This window comes from Triticum dicoccoides, chromosome 1A (assembly GCF_002162155.2).
Source record: "Triticum dicoccoides isolate Atlit2015 ecotype Zavitan chromosome 1A, WEW_v2.0, whole genome shotgun sequence".
NCBI classification, from domain to species: domain Eukaryota; kingdom Viridiplantae; phylum Streptophyta; class Magnoliopsida; order Poales; family Poaceae; genus Triticum; species Triticum dicoccoides.
Genome location: NC_041380.1, coordinates 372758862 through 372778291, shown reverse-complemented (window position 1 = coordinate 372778291; position 19430 = coordinate 372758862). Strand labels below are relative to the sequence as shown.

Genomic DNA, 19430 nt, shown 5'->3' with positions numbered 1-19430 from the left:
TCCACCGCCGCTAACGAGCCCCCGCACCCTCCCCCGCTCCACCATCACAAATGAATGCAACTAAAAATCCAAAAAACAAATTTGATTATATTTTCAAATAACAAATTTGATGATATTTTTTTCATATTCCTAAATATTTTCAAATAACAAATTTGATGATATTTTTAAAAAAATTATTACTGTTTTTATAAAAATATTACTGTTTCATATTCATATTCATTTTCTAAAAAATTATTAGATGCAACAAAAAATAATAATAACAAAAATTACTTATGGCGCACCGCTGGCTGGTGCGCCATTGCTATCTAAAAAAAGATTACTTATGGCGCACCGCTCGGGAGTGCGCCATTGCTATAAAAAACATACTAATGGCGCACCGCCAGGGGGTGCGCCATTAGTAATCTTCCCCCCTAGCTAATTCGCCCGATCCCTTCGTCCCTCCCTCGCCAGATCCACTTCCCCCCCTCGATCCACACCCGCTCCGACGACCACCGCGCCCCGCCTCGCCATCTCGGTCCTCGCCGCCGATGGCCTGCCGCCACGACTGCCAGCCCGACCCACTGCGCTGACCCACTGCGCCGTTGCCCCACCCACTGCGCCGCCGCCCAGTCTCTGCTACGTCTTGAGCTTGCGTTGGTTTTCCCTGAAGAGGAAGGGATGATGCAGCAGAGTAGTGTAAGTATTTCCCTCGGTTTTGAGAACCAAGGTATCAATCCAGTAGGAGCCCACGCTCAAGTCCTTCGTACCTGCACAAAACGATAGCTACTCGCAATCAACGTGATTAGGGGTTGTCAATACCTTCACGGTCACTTACGAGAGTGGGATCTGATAGCTATAATATTTTTGGTATAAAGATGCAAAGTAAAAAGTAAAAGCAAAGTAAAAAAGCAAAGCAAGATTAAAGTGATGGAGATTGATATGATGAGGATAGACCTGGGGGCCATAGGTTTCACTAGTGGCTTCTCTCAAGAGCATAAGTATTTTACGGTGGGTGAACAAATTACTGTTGAGCAATTGACAGAATTGAGCATAGTTATGAGGATATCTAGGCATGATCATGTATATAGGCATCACGTCCGTGACAAGTAGATCGAAACGATTCTGCATCTACTACTATTACTCCACTCATCGACCGCTATCCAACATGCATCTAGAGTATTAAGTTAAAAACAGAGTAACGCCTTAAGCAAGATGACATGATGTAGAGAGATAAACTCATGCAATATGAAATAAACCACATCTTGTTATCCTCGATGGCAACGATACAATACGTGCCTTGCTGCCCCTTCTGTCACTAGGTAAGGACACCGCAAGATCGAACCCAAAGCTAAGCACTTCTCCCATGGCAAGAACTACTAATCTAGTTGGCCAAACCAAACGGATAATTCGAAGAGACTTGCAAAGATAACCAATCATACATAAAAGAATTCAGAGAAGATTCAAATATTATTCATAGATAGACTTGATCATAAACCTACAGTTCATCGGTCTCAACAAACACACCGCAAAAAGAAGATTACATCGAATAGATCTTCACAAGAGAGGGGGAGAACTTTGTATTGAGATTCAAAGAGAGAGAAGAAGCCATCTAGCTACTAACTATGGACCCGAAGGTCTGAGGTAAACTACTCACACTTCATCGGAGAGGCTAGGATGATGTAGAAGCCCTCCGTGATAACGGCCCTCTTCCGGTGGAGCTCTGGAACAGGCCCCAAGATGGGATCTCGTGGATACAGAAAGTTGCGGCGGTGGAATAAGGTTTTTGGCTCCTGTTCTGATCATTTGGGGGTACGTGTGTATATATAGGAGGAAGAAGTACGCCGGAGGAGCAACGAGGGTCCCACGAGGCAGGGGGCGCGCCCTAGGGGGCGCCCCACCCTCGTGACCGCCTCTTTTGTTCCTTGGAGTAGGGTCCACGTCTCCTGGATCACGTTCGGTGAGAAAATCACGTTCCCGAAGATTTTATTCCGTTTGGACTCCGTTTGATATTCCGTTTCTTTGAAACACTTAAATAGGAAAAAACAGCAATTCTGGGCTGGGCCTCCGGTTAATAGGTTAGTCCCAAAAATAATATAAAAGTGGAAAATAAAGCCTAATATAGTCCAAATCAGTAGATAATATAGCATGGAGCAATCAAAAATTATAGATACGTTGGAGACGTATCAGGCATCCCCAAGCTTAATTCCTGCTCGTCCTCGAGTAGGTAAATGATAAAAAGAGAATTTTTGATGCGGAGTGCTACTTGGCATAATTTCAATGCAAATCTTCTTAATTGTGGTATGAATATTCAGATTAGAAAGATTTAAGACAAAAGTTTATATTGACATAAAAATAATAATACTTCAAGCATACTAACAAAGCAATTATGTCTTCTCAAAATAACATGGCCAAAGAAAGTTATCCCTACAAAACCATATAGTCTGGCTATGCTCCATCTTCACCACACAAAGTATTTAAATCATGCACAACCCCGATGACAAGCGAAGCAATTGTTTCATACTCTAACTTTTTCAAAACTTTTTCAATCTTCACGCAATACATGAGCGTGAGCCATGGATATAGCACTATAGGTGGAATAGAATGGTGGTTGTGGAGAAGACAAAAAGGAGGGGAAGATAGTCTCACATCAACTAGGCGTATCAACGGGCTATGGAGATGCCCATCAATAGATATCAATGTGAGTGAGTAGGGATTGCCATGCAACGGATGCACTAGAGCTATAAGTATGTGAAAGCACAAAAAGAAACTAAGTGGGTGTGCATCCAACTTGCTTGCTCATGAAGACCTAGGGCAATTTGAGGAAGCCCATCATTGGAATATACAAGCCAAGTTCTATAATGAAAAATTCCCACTAGTATATGAAAGTGATAACATGAGAGGCTCTCTACTATGAAGATCATGGTGCTACTTTGAAGCATAAGTGTGGTAAAAGGATAGTAACATTGTCCCTTCTCTCTTTTTCTCTCATTTTTTTATTTATATTTTTTTTGTTTGGGCCTTTTCTCTTCTTTTTTATGGCCTCCTTTTTTTATTTGGGCTTCTTCGGCCTCTCTTTTTTTTGTCCGGAGTCTCATCCCGACATATGGGGGAATCATAGTCTCCATCATTCTTTCCTCACTGGGACAATGCTCTAATAATGATGATCATCACACTTTTTTTGTTACAACTCAGTACTTAGAACAAAATATGACTCTATGTGAATGCATCCGGCGGTGTACCAGGATATGCAATATGACAATGATGGAGTGTGTCATGATAAACAGAACGGTGGAAAGTTGCATGGCAATATATCTCGGAATGGCTATGGAAATGCCACAATAGGTAGGTATGGTGGCTGTTTTGAGGAAGGTATATGGTAGGTGTATGATACCGGCGAAAGGTGCGTGGTATTAGAGAGGCTAGCAAAGATGGAAGGGTGAGAGTGCGTATAATCCATGGACTCAACATTAGTCATAAAGAACTCATATACTTATTGCAAAAATCTAGAAGTTATCAAAGCAAAGTATTACGTGCATGCTCCTAGGGGGTAGATTGGTAGGAAAAAACCATCGCTCATCCCCGACCGCCACTCATAAGGAAGACAATCAATAAATAAATTATGCTCCGACTTCATCACATAATGGTTCACCATACGTGCATGCTACGGGAATCACAAACTTTAACACAAGTATTCTTGAAATTCACAACTACTCAACTAGCATGACTTTAATATTATCACCTCCATATCTCAAAACAATTATCATGCTTCAATATTTTCTTAGTATTCAACACACTCAAAAGAAAGTTTCACAAATCTTGAAATACCAAGCATATTATTATTAAGAAAATTACCATGCTATTAAGAGACTCTCAAAATAATTTAAGTGAAGCATGAGAGATCAAACAAATCCACCACCGTGCTCTAAAAGATCTAAGTGAAGCACATATAGCAAAACCATCTAGCTCAAAAGATATAAGTGAATCACACAGAGCAAAACTACTAGCTCAAAAGATATAAGTGAAGCACATAGAGCAAAACTACTTAGCTCAAAAGGTATAAGTGAAGCACATAGAATATTCTATCAAATTTTAATTCATGTATGGCTCTCTCAAAAGGTGTGTACATCAAGGATGATTATGTTATACTAAGACACAAAGACACAAATAATACAAGACTCTCCAAGCAAAACACATATTATGTTGGTGAATAAAAATATAGCTCCAAGTAAATTACTGATGGAAGTGGACGAAAGAGGGGATGCCTTCCGGGGCATCCCCAAGCTTTGACTTTTTGGTGTCCTTGGATTATCTTGGGGGTGTCATGTGCATCCCCAAGCTTAGGCTCTTGCCACTCCTTGTTTCATGATCCATCAAAAGAATTCACCCAAAACTTGAAAACTTCACAACACAAAACTCAAAATAGAAAACTCGTGAGCTTCGTTAGCGAAAGAAAACAAAAGACCACTTCAAGGTACTGTAATGAACTCATTCTTTATTTATATTGGTGTTAAAACTACTGTATTCCAACTTCTCTATGGGTTATAAACTATTTTACTAGCCATAGATTCATCAAAATAAGCAAACAACACACGAAAAACAGAATCTGTCAAAAACAGAACAGTCTGTAGTAATCTGTATCTAGCGCAAGATCTGGAACCCCAAAAATTCTAAAATAAACTGATGGACGTGAGGAATTTATCTATTAATCATCTGCAAAAATAATTAACTAAATATAAATCTTCAAATAAAAATTACAGCAGTTCTCGTGAGCGCTAAAGTTTCTGTTTTCTACAGCAAGTTCAACAAGACTTTGCCCAAGTCTTACCAACGGTTCTACTTGGCACAAACACTAATTAAACACAAAAAACACAACCAAAAATGAGGCTAAATAATTTATTTATTACTAAGCAGGAGCAAAAAGTAAGGAATAAAAATAAAATTGGGTTGCCTCCCAACAAGCGCTATCGTTTAACGCCCCTAGCTAGGCATAAAAGCGAGGATAGATCTAGGTATTGCCATCTTTGGTAGGCAATCCATAAGTGGCTCTCATGATAGTTTCATATGGTAATTTTATTTTATTTCTAGGAAATTTTTCCATGCCCTTTTTAATGGAAATTGAAATCTAATATTCCCTTCCTTCATATCAATAATCGCACCAACCGTTCTAAAGAAAGGTCTACCAAGAATAATAGAGCAAGAAGGATTGCAATCTATATCAAGAACAATGAAATCTACGGGCACATAATTCCTATTTGCAACAATAATAACATCATTAACCCTTCCCATAGGTTTCTTAATAGTGGAATCCGCAAGATGCAAGTTTAGAGAGCAATCATCAAAATTACGGAAATCTAGCAAATCACACAAAGTCTTGGCAATAGTAGAGACACTAGCACCCAAATCACACAAAGCATAAAACTCATAATCTTTAATTTTAATTTTAATATTTGGTTCCCACTCATCATAGAGTTTTCTAGGGATAGAAACTTTCAACTCAAGTTTTTCTTCATAAGATTGCATCAAGGCATCAACAATATGTTCGGTGAAGGCTTTATTTTGACTATAAGCATGTGGATCATTTAGCACGGATTGCAACAAGGAAACACAATCAATTAAAGAGCAACTTTCATAATTAAATTCCTTGAAATCCAATATAGTGGGTTTAGCAACATCAAGATTTTTATTTCTTTCAATCCTACTTTCATCAATTTCATCATTAAGATCTAAATACTCTGAATTTTTAGAACGCCTTCTAGGTAAAGGAAGATCATATTCAGTTTCATCAAGATTAATATTGCAAAATAAAGATCTAATATGGGACACATCAATAACTTTTAGATCTTCATCTTGATTTTCATAGGAATTGGAGGAACACACTTTAATAAAGGCATCTTTGGAACCACGCATCCTAGTGGTTCTTTCTTTGCACTCATCAATGGAAATTCTCATGGCTTTGAGAGACTCATTGATATCATGCTTAGGAGGAATAGATCTAAGCTTTAAAGAATCAACCTCAAGAGAAATTCTATCAACGTTTCTAGCCAAATCATCAACTTTAAGCAATTTCTCCTCAAGCAAAGCATTAAAATTCTTTTGTGAATTTATAAACTCTTTAACACTATTCTCAAATTCAGAGGGCATCTTATTATAATTTTCATAAGAGTTGTTGTAGGAATTACCATAATTATTAGAAGGATTACTAGGATATGGCCTAGGATTAAAATTCCCTCTATAAGCATTGTTACCAAAATTATTCCTACCAACAAAATTCACATCCATAGATTCATTGTTATTCTCAATCAAAGTAGACAAAGGCATATCATTAGGATCAGAAGAAACACTCTTAGTAGCAAATAATTTCATAAGTTCATCCATCTTTCCACTCAACACATTGATTTCTTCTATCGCATGCACTTTTTTATTAGAAGATCTTTTAGTATGCCATTGAGAATAATTAACCATAATATTACCTAGGAGTTTAGTAGCATCTCCTAAAGTGATTTCCATAAAAGTGCCTCCCACGGCCGAATCTAAAAGATTTCTAGAAGCAAAATTCAATCCGGCATAAAAAAATTGTATAATCATCCACAAATTCAAACCATGAGTAGGGAAATTACGTATCATCAATTTCATTCTCTCCCAAGCCTGTGCAACATGTTCATGATCAAGTTGTTTAAAGTTCATAATATCATTTCTAAGAGAGATGATCTTAGCGGGAGGAAAATACTTAGAGATAAAAGCATCTTTGCACTTGTTCCATGAATCAATACTATTCTTAGGAAAAGACGAAAACCAAGCTTTAGCAAGATCTCTAAGCGAAAAAGGAAATAGCTTCAATTTAACGACATCATTATTGACATCTTTTTTTCTTTTGCATATCACATAAATGAACGAAGCTATTCAGATGAGTAGCGGCATGTTCACTAGGAAGGCCGGCGAATTGATCTTTCATAACAAGATTCAACAAAGCAGTATTAATTTCACAAGATTCAGCATCGGTAAGAGGATCAATCGGAGTGCTAAGGAAATCATTATTATTGGTATTGGTGAAGTCACACAATTTGGTAGTATCTTGAGCCATCGCGACAAGCAAGCAATCTAACACACGAGCAAACAAAAGCAAACGGGCAAAAAGAGGCAAATAGATAGGGGGATAGAGAGAGAGGGCGAATAAAACGGCAAGGGTGAATTGGGGGAGAGGGAAACGAGAGGCAAATGGCAAATAATGTAATGCGAGAGATAGGGATTGTGATGGGTACTTGGTATGTTGACTTTTTGTGCAGACTCCAAAGCAACGGCGCCAGAAATCCTTCTTGCTACGTCTTGAGCTTGCGTTGGTTTTCCCCGAAGAGGAAGGGATGATCCAGCAGAGTAGCGTAAGTATTTCCCTCAGTTTTTGAGAACCAAGGTATCAATCCAGTAGGAGCCCACGCTCAAGTCCCTCGTACCTGCACAAAACGATAGCTACTCGCAACCAACGTGATTAGGGGTTGTCAATCCCTTCACGGTCACTTACGAGAGTGAGATCTGATAGATATAATATTTTTGGTATTTTTTGGTATAAAGATGCAAAGTAAAAAGTAAAAGCAAAGTAAAAAGCAAAGCAAGATTAAAGTGATGGAGATTGATATGACGAGAATAGACCCGGAGGCCATAGGTTTCACTAGTGGCTTCTCTCAAGAGCATAAGTATTCTACGGTGGGTGAACAAATTACTGTTGAGCAATTGACAGAATTGAGCATAGTTATGAGAATATCTAGGCATGATCATGTATATAGGCATCACGTCCGTGACAAGTAGATCGAAACGATTCTGCATCTACTACTATTACTCCACTCATCAACCGCTATCCAACATGCATCTAGAGTATTAAGTTAAAAACAGAGTAGCGCCTTAAGCAAGATGACATGATGTAGAGAGATAAATTCATGCAATATGAAATAAACCCCATCTTGTTATCCTCGATGGCAACGATACAATACGTGCCTTGCTGCCCCTTCTGTCACTAGGTAAGGACACCGCAAGATCGAACCCAAAGCTAAGCACTTCTCCCATGGCAAGAACTACCAATCTAGTTGGCCAAACCAAACGGATAATTCGAAGAGACTTGCAAAGATAACCAATCATACATAAAAGAATTCAGAGAAGATTCAAATATTATTCATAGATAGACTTGATCATAAACCCACAATTCATCGGTCTCAACAAACACACCGCAAAAAGAAGATTACATCGAATAGATCTCCACAAGAGAGGGGAAGAACTTTGTATTGAGATTCAAAGAGAGAGAAGAAGCCATCTAGCTACTAACTATGGACCCGAAGGTCTGAGGTAAACTACTCACACTTCATCGGAGAGGCTAGGATGATGTAGAAGCCCTCCGTGATAACGTCCCTCTTCCAGCGGAGCTCCAGAACAGGACCCAAGATGGGATCTCGTGGATACAGAAAGTTGCGATGGTGGAATAAGGTTTTTGGCTCCTGTTCTGATCGTTTGGGGGTACGTGTGTATATATAGGAGGAAGAAGTACGCCGGAGGAGCAACAAGGGGCCCACGAGGCAGGGGCGCACCCTAGGGGGGTGCCCCCCACCCTCGTGACCGCCTCTTTTGTTCCTTGGAGCAGGGTCCAAGTCTCCTGGATCACGTTCGGTGAGAAAATCACGTTCCCGAAGATTTTATTCCGTTTGGACTCCGTTTGATAATTCCGTTTCTTCGAAACACTGAAATAGGCAAAAATCAGCAATTCTGGGCTGGGCCTCCGGTTAATAGGTTAGTCCCAAAAATACTATAAAAGTGTAAAATAAAGCCCAATATAGTCCAAAACAGTAGATAATGTAGTATGGAGCAATCAAAAATTATAGATACGTTGGAGACGTATCAGTCTCCTCCGCCCGTAAGCCCCCCTCCTCCTCCGCCCGTCCATCGCCTTCGGCCTCCTGCCCCTAACTGACTCGACTCCCCTGGCCTCCGCATAGAGCACGGGGCCCGCTGCTACACCGCCATCGCCGTCGTCCTTGACCGCCTCTCCCCTCCTCTGAAGAAGGAGCACGGGGCCCGCTGCTACGCCGCCATCACTGTCGTCCTGCCTGATCTGAGGCGCGATTGGGAGGAGAAGGGGACACACCCTCGTCCTTAGCCCGCCATCGACGCACCCTCGTCCTCAGCCCGCCATCAACTCACCCTCATCCTCCACTCCTCCACGGTGATCCATCCTCTCTCTTCCAACTCCCTGTTCTGAATTTGTACTGCCAAGTCTGAAATTTTCATCATTATTCTTAAATCTGAAGTTAGCTGAACACTTAACTTAAACATTTCTGTCAAACTAAAGCAAGTAAACACTTAACTGAATTTGCAATGACAGGCTCTTTCACCAATGTGAAAAATGAGGGTAAGAACTAACAATGTGCATAACTGAATTTTTGGTCTAACACCAAGATCTCCTACTCCTGATCAATTGAACGAAACCCACTGTTGACTGTACCAATTGAACAAAGCTGCAGGGTACATTATGTTAAAGATTTCCTACTTTAGTGATTTTTAGGAAGAGCGCTTAAAATTTTTAGTCAACATTGATTTATGAGGGTTGGCATTGATTTAGCTGCAGGGTACATTTTGTTCAAAGTATCACGTAATTAGAAGAGGTGTATCTTTGCTGCATATATTTTCAGAATTGAACTAACAGGTGTTTTACTTGAAAGTGGTACTAGTAGCTGGGATGGGGTGGGTGGGCGTGGGCCGTAGTATTTGTTTTAGAGCATCTTTGCTGGATGTATGTTCAGAAACGTGTTAACAGGTGTATTATTTACAGTAGTAGTTGCAGATGATTTCTCTTTTCTTAACTGAATAATCATGTATTACACAGTGTTCTTGTTTTTCTTCATAGTTTGCAGCATTTTCAGATGTACACTGTTTTCCTATGTCTCAAAATGTTCCTAATTTGATATTTGAAAGTAAGTGTGTGGTTTGAAATTTTGATCTGATTATGGCATCTAGAATTATGTCAGTTTTGTTTTGTAACTAGAAGACCAAAGTGTGTTACTCACCTGGGATCTTCACTATTAATTTTGTAATATTCCTTATATTGAAATCAAACATGATGGTGCTACTTGATATTTTTGAGACATGGCATCTCCCATGACTGAATCAGCAACAAGGGGAGTTGATTCCATTTCTTGGTTTCTGTAAAAAATTAATGGACCTGGGCCTAGTTAAGTATAGGCTTGGGCTTGTGGTTGAATGCTACCATTGTCCTAGCCATGTATTTTCAGAATTGAGCTAAAGATTTGGGGGGTAGTATTTCTGATTTTAGAGCACCTTTGCTGGATGTATTTTACAGCAGCTGTTGGAATCAAAACAATGCTTGTGGGTTGTCCTGTTAAGTTGAGTGAGTCATTAGAGGGCAGATAGAGTCACCCACACCAATTAATGTTTATGAAGAAGAAGAATAAACCTGTTGCTGCTGCTGTTATGCCTGTATTCACTGCTGCTGCTGCTGTACTTGTGATGATGCTACTTGTGATCTTCTGAAATGACCCATTGGCGACTTCATTACGCGTGGATAATGATTTTGCAGGTACCCCAAGAGGCCCTTGAGTTTGCCGGAATGTCGATTAACTTCCGTTCCGGCAAACTCGGGTACTCCATATGTCCTATTTTCAGCAAAGGTCATGCTGAAATTTTCCGTGAATTTTAGCATGACTTTGCTGAAAACAGGACATATGGGGTACTTGCGACTAATGCATGGGCCGGGGTATCTTAGTACTTAATTAAGTAGGATCAACTGCCTTAGCGTCAACCTAGCTAGGGTGCCTCGGCATCGATAAACCCTAAATGATGAAAACTTAACTTAGCATTTAGGGTGCCTCAGCGTCGACAAACCCTAAATTATAAAACCTTGGCTTTTAGGGTGCCTCGGTGTCGATAAAAACCTAAATGATGAAAGCTTAGGCTTTTAGGGTGCCTCGGCGTCGACAAACCCTAAATGATAAAAGCTTAGCTTTTAGGATGCCTCGGGGTCGACAAACCCTAAATGATGAGATCATGATCTTGTTCCTTGACAATAACCAACTTTTTGACCAAACTTTTTTCCTATTTAGAGCGAAACATGGCCCACAACGATGAGGCCGGCGGTTCGGGCAAGCAATTCTGGGATCTGTCCCAGGAGATGGAGGAAGAACCTCACCGCTATGAGGACGCAGCGAAAGACACCGATCCTGACTACACAGCCCCTAGTGGCATCGGGGATGACACCACTAATGGTGCCACCGAGGATGCCACCACTGATGATGGCAGCGCACGCACAGATGGCAGCCAACCGAAAAGGCAACAGAAGGACCGGCGCCCGAACGTGCTCCGCACCGTCAAGGAGGAATTTACTCAAGTGAACTCCGACGGGCATCCAACGGCGCCCAAAGAATTAGTCAAGGGGTACTCGCTTCAGCTCGGGTGCATTCTCCGGAGCACCGTCTCGATTAACACCGAGAACCTAAGGCATAAGGGCCGAGGGAATTTGCGCAACCTCCTCTTCACAAAGCTGCACGAATGATACAAGTTCCCCGCTGACTTTGCAAACACACGCCTCTCAGGGAATAAAGTGAATAGTGCCGCCCTCACGACGATGAGCACGACCCTTTCTACTTGGAGAAGCGCGGTGAAGAGAATGATTGACAAAGGTGATAGTTATGAGAAGATCAAGACGGAAAATCCTTCGATCATCGAAGATGACTACAAGGAGTTCAAGATCAAGTGCGAGAGCAGCGCAACCTCCGAATCAAGTCAGTGGGGAAAAGAAATGCGGGAGTTGAACTTAGGGGAACACAAACTCGGTCCCAGTGGTTACAGAGTGGCGGAGCCTATATGGGACAAGGAGGACGCTGAGCGTGCCGAGCAAGGCCTACCGCCCCGCTTCGAGAAATACCGTGACAAGCAGACCAGGAACTATGTCAGGGCCCGGTACAAGGAGGACCCGGTAACAAAGGCGCTTACCACGGATCCGAAGACCAGGGCGCTTGAGCTTGTTCTGGTAAGGAATACACCCCCGCGTAATTAGCTCCATATGGCCGCATTCTAATTAATGAAGCCAAATTTCTAAATGGTTCACATTCCTTCCGCAGGAGACTGAAAGCAGTAGCGCGGGGTCGTCTCAGAGCACCCCTTGGGACAGGACTCTAAATAGGGCGTTGAACATAATGAAAAACAAGGATAAGCTCGGTAAGCCGTCGTCAGCTGGTCGTGTGGCCGACAAAGGCTTGTCCACAAAATGGTCGTCATACTATAACGCTGGTGGGCGAAAGGAGAGAAAGACCAGCTCGGAAAGCCAGGCGCGCGAGGTTCAAGAACTCAAGGCACAAGTGGCGCGCATTCCGGAGATTGTCGAAGAGCAAGTGCAATAACAACTGGGATCGATGCTCACCGCCATTGTGCCTACCTTGATTCAGGGGCTGACGACGTGGATTGCGGACGGCCAACAGGGGCCGCCCCCGGTTCCCAGCTTCACGGCCAGCAACTCGCACAACGCGCACGCGGCGCCATTGGTGTCTCCGGCGGAGGAGGTATTGGTGTCTCCGACGCCGGCACGGGCATTGGAGCTTAATGCACCTGGGTGTACGCCGACCGGCACCTCGGCAGCAAGCGGCCCCTCCGTCAGTTGCACGCCCGCCGTTGGCGGTGCCTCAACATTAGCCAAGCTCGACGCCATCACGGTAACTAATTAAGTCTCTCGGCCGATGACTTCATCTCCTTACCTTTGACAGGGCATCCCTGATGCCCTACATGTTTTCGCAGGGTGCCGTCGATGTTCCATGCACTCTCCTACACTTCGTGGGCGGCGAGTTGATCGATGTCGCCAAGGGCAGAATCATTCAACCGGGCAATCCCGTGTTCCACGGTAATCCGATGCCACCCACCGTGTATAGGGTTGAACTGGTTCAGGTGCTGCCAGGCTGCGACGAGTTGTTACCTCCGATTCGACCCGCTGGGGCCGACAAAGATGATGTGATGACCCTCAGCACCTACGTAAGCTGGCCCCCGCTTTGGCCGAAGAGCCAGATTCGTTTGGGGGCGAGGGACACCACCCCACAAACAACACCGCCAGTCGTGCCGGCGCCAAGCCATGGCAAGACCGCCGCAACGCTACCGGACATCCCTATGGCACAAGATCCGGATGACAACGACAATGACGACGGTACATTTACCAACGTCAATAAGTACTTTGCCGAACATGGGTACGGTGACGAATTCTTTGGGCCTCCTTCTCAAGAACCCAACCCTAAAAAAGACGACCGCGATCATGCTGGTACCGCGGAGAAACCAAATTGCAACAGGTGTCGTCTGGCGTTCAGTTCTCAGGAGACGCCTCCAGCTGCCGCCTTCACCGAGCCTCAGATAGCCGAGGTGCCAAATATTATCAACCCCAACACACTCAAGAAGGCGGTCTGTGAGCAGAACTCGATCCCATTACAGCAGAAGAAGAAGGGATGGAAAAGAAAGAGTAACAAGGGTGCCAGCCAGCCGGCACCGAGTACGATCCGTGCTCAGGACGGTCCACCTTCACCTAAGGATATCTCGAGGAGGGTGCATGTGGCGGGTAGGCCGATGCTACCGACTAATCTGCTCAATGCTGCAACCGGTGCTATGCGGAGTCTGCATGACGGTGTTCTTTCTTTGGAGAAGCGGCGTCTCTCCGAGAATGATGTGGCATACCCGGTTTTCGTGGCCAAGGTGCCAGAGGGCAAGGGCTTTGTGGATAACGCCGTCAGGGGTACGATCATCCTGTGGTTTGATGACATCTTCGCTATGTTTAACCTTCATCCGCTGCACTACACCTTCGTTCGGCTATTTTTGCTGAGTATGGAGATGCGGATCATTAGAGACAAGACCCCGGACATCGTGATAGTTGACCCCTTCTACATGCGTGCCAAGATCTTGGGCAACGCTGGGGACCGACAAGTCGCGAGTTCTTACCTCGAAGGCGTCATTCTGGCAAACCCAGATAAGGATAACTTTCTCGTGCCTTACTTTTTCGAGTAAGTCATCCCCTCAACGCCCCGTAACATATGATTTCTTAGATTTCGATCGTTCTTTTTTTCCCTAACATTCCGTGTTTTGTGCAGTGACACACATTGCACACTCATCCTCTTAAGCCCGAAATATTCCATGGCCACGTATTTTGACTCGGACCATCAGTTGAAGAAAGACTACACAAATATCGAGAAAGTTCTTGATGATGTTCTCCCCGGGTACGCCAGATCTGGAGGCACCTTCACCAGGCCAGTTCGTAGGTATGGCAAGCACGTGTTCGCCCACACTACGATGTTCCCCTGTGTCAAGCAGCCGCCTGACGGTCATAAGGATGCCTACTATGCCTCCATCACATGCGGGCGATCGTACGGGACCATAATCACCTTCTGCTATCAAATAATCTCAAAGATTGGGCCACAAGATTGTCGGCAATCCAGGACGCGGACATCAGACAGGAATTTTTTCGCATCCAGTCGGAGTTTGCGGAAATCATCCATCAAGATGTCCTTCATACCTCAGGGCAGTTCTACCTCAGATATCAACCGTCCAACAGTGAGATAGACACAATGCTACAAATGCAGGCTGACAACGCCCGCGATTTCATGACCATCACGAGAGACGGCGGCTTCATCCATGCTCCGGTCCCTGAGTCGAGTCGAAAGTAGTGATGCTATGTGTAGTTCTGAAACATCGATTGGCTCATGTTGTAATTAAACTTTAATGAACTTACATGTCTCTTTGGTTTGGACAATCGTGCTATTTATTAGTAGGACCATGAATCGTGCTATTAATGTGTTGCTTTTCTCTTCCGATCCTTTTGTTGCATACTTATATATTGCTTATGTATTGTCTGTGAATTGTTACTAACGTTTTGTTTGGCTAGTGCATAGAGATGCCGTCGTATGTCGTGTACAAAGGTAAGGTTCCCGAAGTCTACGACGACTGGGAGGAGTGTCGGAGACAGGTTCACCGTTTCAGCAGTAACAGTTACAAAGGGTACACCACTAGGGCGGAGGCGGAAGTTAGATACGCGCACTATCTAGCGGGAGAGAGGAGGGAGCGTTGGAGAAACCAGATGAAGACCAGTTTCATCGCGATGATGCTCATCGTGATGACAGCAGCTCTCTTCTATGTGATGGTAGTTTAGATGATCGATATCGACTTGTAATGTGAAGACAAACTCGCTACTCGCGGTTTCGAGACTTGTAGTGTTCTAACTTTGTTCGGTATTTTAAATTCGGAGACTAATATGATGAATTGTATTCGGAGACTAATCTTCTATTGTATTCGATAAATCTGCTGTTTATATGTTGTGCTCTCTATATTATGTGCAGTAATATGTTTTGTAACCTGTGCAAATATCAGAAAAGAAAAAAATCCCTAATATTCATACTAGTGGCGCACCACTCAGCACACTAATGACGCACTGCAAAAAGGACTCTAATGGCGCATCATCCACTAGTGCGCCATTAGTATTCCAAAGCACATGGATAAATATGCCCCCTAGGAGGCATACTGATGGCGCATCGTGGGCTATACTAATGGCGCACTGCATGGTGCGCCATTAGTAAAAATACTAATGGCGTGATACTAGTGGCGCACCTGTAGTGCACCATTAGGGCATGTACAATGGTTCTATCTTAAAAGTGCCACATAAGATAAATGATGAGGTGGAGGAGAGAGAAAGCCTAAGATAAGACTAAAAGATGACTCATTGTAGACATCTTTTCTTATCATCTCTAATTTACATGCAAAACTTAAGATAAGACTATCTTATCAACCATTGTACATGCCCTTAGTAGGCAAAACAGGTGCGCCACTAGTAGATATTTTTCTAGTAGTGTAATGACGGCGTGCGTGCATCTCAGCCTCGGCATTGCGGTTCAAATTAAAACAATGGGAGAACCCTCGTTGATATTTACATGTGTGTGGTTTGATACTTTTATTATGTTCATACGTCTGCCTTCGGAAAAGTACAAGATTGTGTCATGAAAGAAAGAGGAGTTTGAAGATCTCGAAGATTTGCTCGTTTATTTTAGACTTTATTTTATAATTATTGTAGTCAGCTCACATATCTCTACCATGTACAATTTGCTACAATAATATATTATGGTATTGATTGTCAAAAATAATAATTATTGCACGATGATATACAGATTCCATCCCGCGGGATCTAAACACGGCAGCATGTCTAGGTTGGCCGGGACACGGTCGCGTTCATCATTCAACGCCGCTAGATAGCTACCTCCCGGCCAGCTGCAAGTATAGCATCTCACGCATGTCCTGGGGGAGGCCTACTCGTACTCGACGCCTCGATCACGAAGACCAGACCACGAATTTAAAACGAGATAAGACAGCTCGTCATTTGCTTCGTGCGCGCCTCAAATGCACGCACGAATCCTCGACTACGACCTCGCACTGCATCCTCGTCCTAATTAGCAGCTCCCCTCGCGCTCTCGTGACTCGTAGTATATATGCACCTAACCGCACGTCGTTAAAACCAAACCACCGTGTCGAGTTCCTCCTTGGCTCCCGGTACTAGCTAGCCAAGAGCTGCACCGGCCATCTCGCCTCACCGTGGCGGTGATCTTGGAGACGATGGCGATGAGAGGAGTGCTGGTCGCCGTCGTGGTCGTGGCGGGGCTGCTCCTGCACGCCGCCAGCGTGGCCGAGGCGCAGACCCTCAGGGCTGGGTACTACAACCAGACGTGCAATAGAGCCGAGAGCATCGTGTTCGAGGAGGTCCAGAAGGCGTGGAATGCGGACAGGAGCATGCCAGCGGCCCTGCTCCGGCTGCACTTCCACGACTGCTTCGTCAATGTAAGGCTGCACTAAGCACGTCCCGGTCTCCATCGCTGTGGTGCGTGCATACGATCCGGTGCTCAGTTTTTTGATCAACTGCAACGTGCGTGTGCGTGTGCGTGGCAGGGGTGCGACGGGTCGGTGCTGCTGGAGTCCGGCGACAACCAGGCGGAGAAGAACGCGCCGCCGAACCGGAGCCTCCGCGGGATCGAGGTGATCGACAGGGCCAAGGCGAGGATCGAGGCCGTTTGCAAGGAGACGGTGTCGTGCGCCGACATCCTCGCCTACGCGGCCAGGGACAGCGTCAGGGTTGCGGTACGTGCACCAAAGTCAGGTTCAACGACTTGTGATGTCGATCACTGACGATCGACCAAATAATTGGGGATTCGCATGCATGCATGCAGACCGGCGGGTACGAGTACAAGGTCCCCGGCGGGAGGCCGGACGGCACGGTGTCGCGGGCGAGCATGGCGAACAGCGACCTCCCTCCTCACAAGCAGCGGAACGTTGACCTGCTGGCGCAGTACTTCTTCAGGAAGGGCCTCTCCATGGACGACGTGGTGGTCCTGTCGGGCGCGCACACGCTGGGGGTGACGCGGTGCGGCACCTTCGACTACCGGCTGATGAGCGACCAGGACAAGGGCATGAACGCCACGTTCAGGAACGAGCTGAGGCGGCAGTGCGGCTACGACGCGAACAGGGTGGTGCCCCTCGACGCCGGCAGCCCCTACGGGTTCGACACCAGCTACTACGCCAACGTGCTCGCCAACCGCACCGTGCTCGAGTCCGACGCCGCGCTCAACTCGCCCCGGACCGTGGCCAGGGTCAGGGATCTCAGGGCCGCCGCGCCGTCCGCCTTCTTCAGCAGCTTCGCGGTTGCCATGGGGAGAATGGGCGCCATCCGCGGCGGCAACCCTGGAAAGGTCCGCGTTAACTGTAGGAGGGCCAGGACGTGATCGACGTGCGCAGCTTGACGATCGAATTATCACACTTGAATTCTTTGTTTCGTTTTTTAGGGTATACTTTAATTCTTTGTTTCGTGATTGTTTTTTCGAAAAAACGAAAACCAAAATATTTGTTTCGTGATTGTTGATCGGGTTTTTTCATGGTAATACATGTCTCGTTCATATCATAAACAATAAAATATAAGTCACGTAAGAACCGACATAACAAAACTGAAAAGATAGCAGAACATTTCTAAGCTTGACACTAACGCATGTCATCTGCCTTTAGCATTACCACAACAACCATAAAAAAAATGATGGATCGCCTCCTCAATCGAGCTCGACGCGGCTCCATCCTGATATGCAACTTTGCGGACCTTCCAAGGTGACTCATCAAAAATAAAGTCATTGTTGTTGAACGTATCAGACCGGGGCAACACCCCGGACACGCCATCGAACTCCAGATCTGCCACCCCACCACGACTAAGATCCCGAAAAAGGAAACCATACCTGCCATCCACGAACCACAAACCCAACACATGTTTTGTCTTCCAGATGTTGCCGATGTAGACCACAATCTGCATCCACTCCTGAACTAACTTCCAAGCTCCGTGTCGACGCCGGAGCAAACGTCGTCGCAATGGCGAAGCCCGAGGACACATGTCCATCACGAGGATGCTGCCGTCGCCACGTCATCCTTACTTGAACAGACTGGTTTTCAAATCCATCCCCAATCATAAGACCGATGGCCTCGTCAGCGAAAGATCCAAAAAATCTTTATTCAGTGCCGTCATCGTCGCTGCCGAAGTCAAGACGACAATCTAAAAACCTAGACTACAAAAGGGTAAAACAATCCACACACATGATCTGACGACCCCACTCATCACCGATGATCGAGATCGCCGACGGAGGGGAGCCGCCGGAGGACGGCCTGAAAGATGGCCTCTCCTGGTTTCAGCCGCCAGGGAGGAGAGATGCGTACACGACTACTATGCCGGCGATTGTTGATCGGTTTGATAATTAGCAATAACAATGTAGCACTGCAAACAACGGAAAATACCTGCTGTAAAAAATCAGAAAAATACCAAGATACACTTCCTTTTTAGGGAAGACCATGATTAGCTTTATTAACTTAGATCACATTTATATCGTTTGCTAAAGAAAAATGCAAAAACTAGGAGGTGTATCCGACCACATAGTTGGTGGATCACCGCTCCCAAAACTAGCTAGCTCTTGGGGCAACCATGTTTGATTCTCTCATACAATGCTCCATAGTGACTTTTCCGAACTCTTTTAGCAAGTTACGACATTAATCAAGAATAGGTGCTGGCGTGCTGCCACAAAAGTGAACACTCTTCATTCATATTCGGTGCCTCCACGACTATTAGACTATCAGATTGGATCAGAATCTTGTGACACCCAAGGCTACGGCTAGATAATAATCCTTGACGCATAGCTTCTGCCTCCGCAAGTATGATGATACACCTGGTTGTATGTATACCTACTAAAAAATTGCGAACAAAATGTAACAATTCAGGAAAAAGTGAAAAGAAAAAGACTTCGAAATTTTTCGGCAACAAACTCAACCTACTGATGTACTCATATAATTTTTTTGACAAAGAGACACTATCATGAAAAATCTGAGCATAACAATACAGAGAGTATAGCACATGTAATATAGTACTG

At 44.6% G+C, this 19430-nt stretch overlaps 1 pseudogene; it reads left to right on the top strand.

Annotated features, from left to right (window-relative positions):
• Nucleotides 1–17916, top strand: part of LOC119291086 — a 21550-nt pseudogene extending 3634 nt beyond the window's left edge.
• Nucleotides 17917–19430: the final 1514 nt, after the last annotated feature.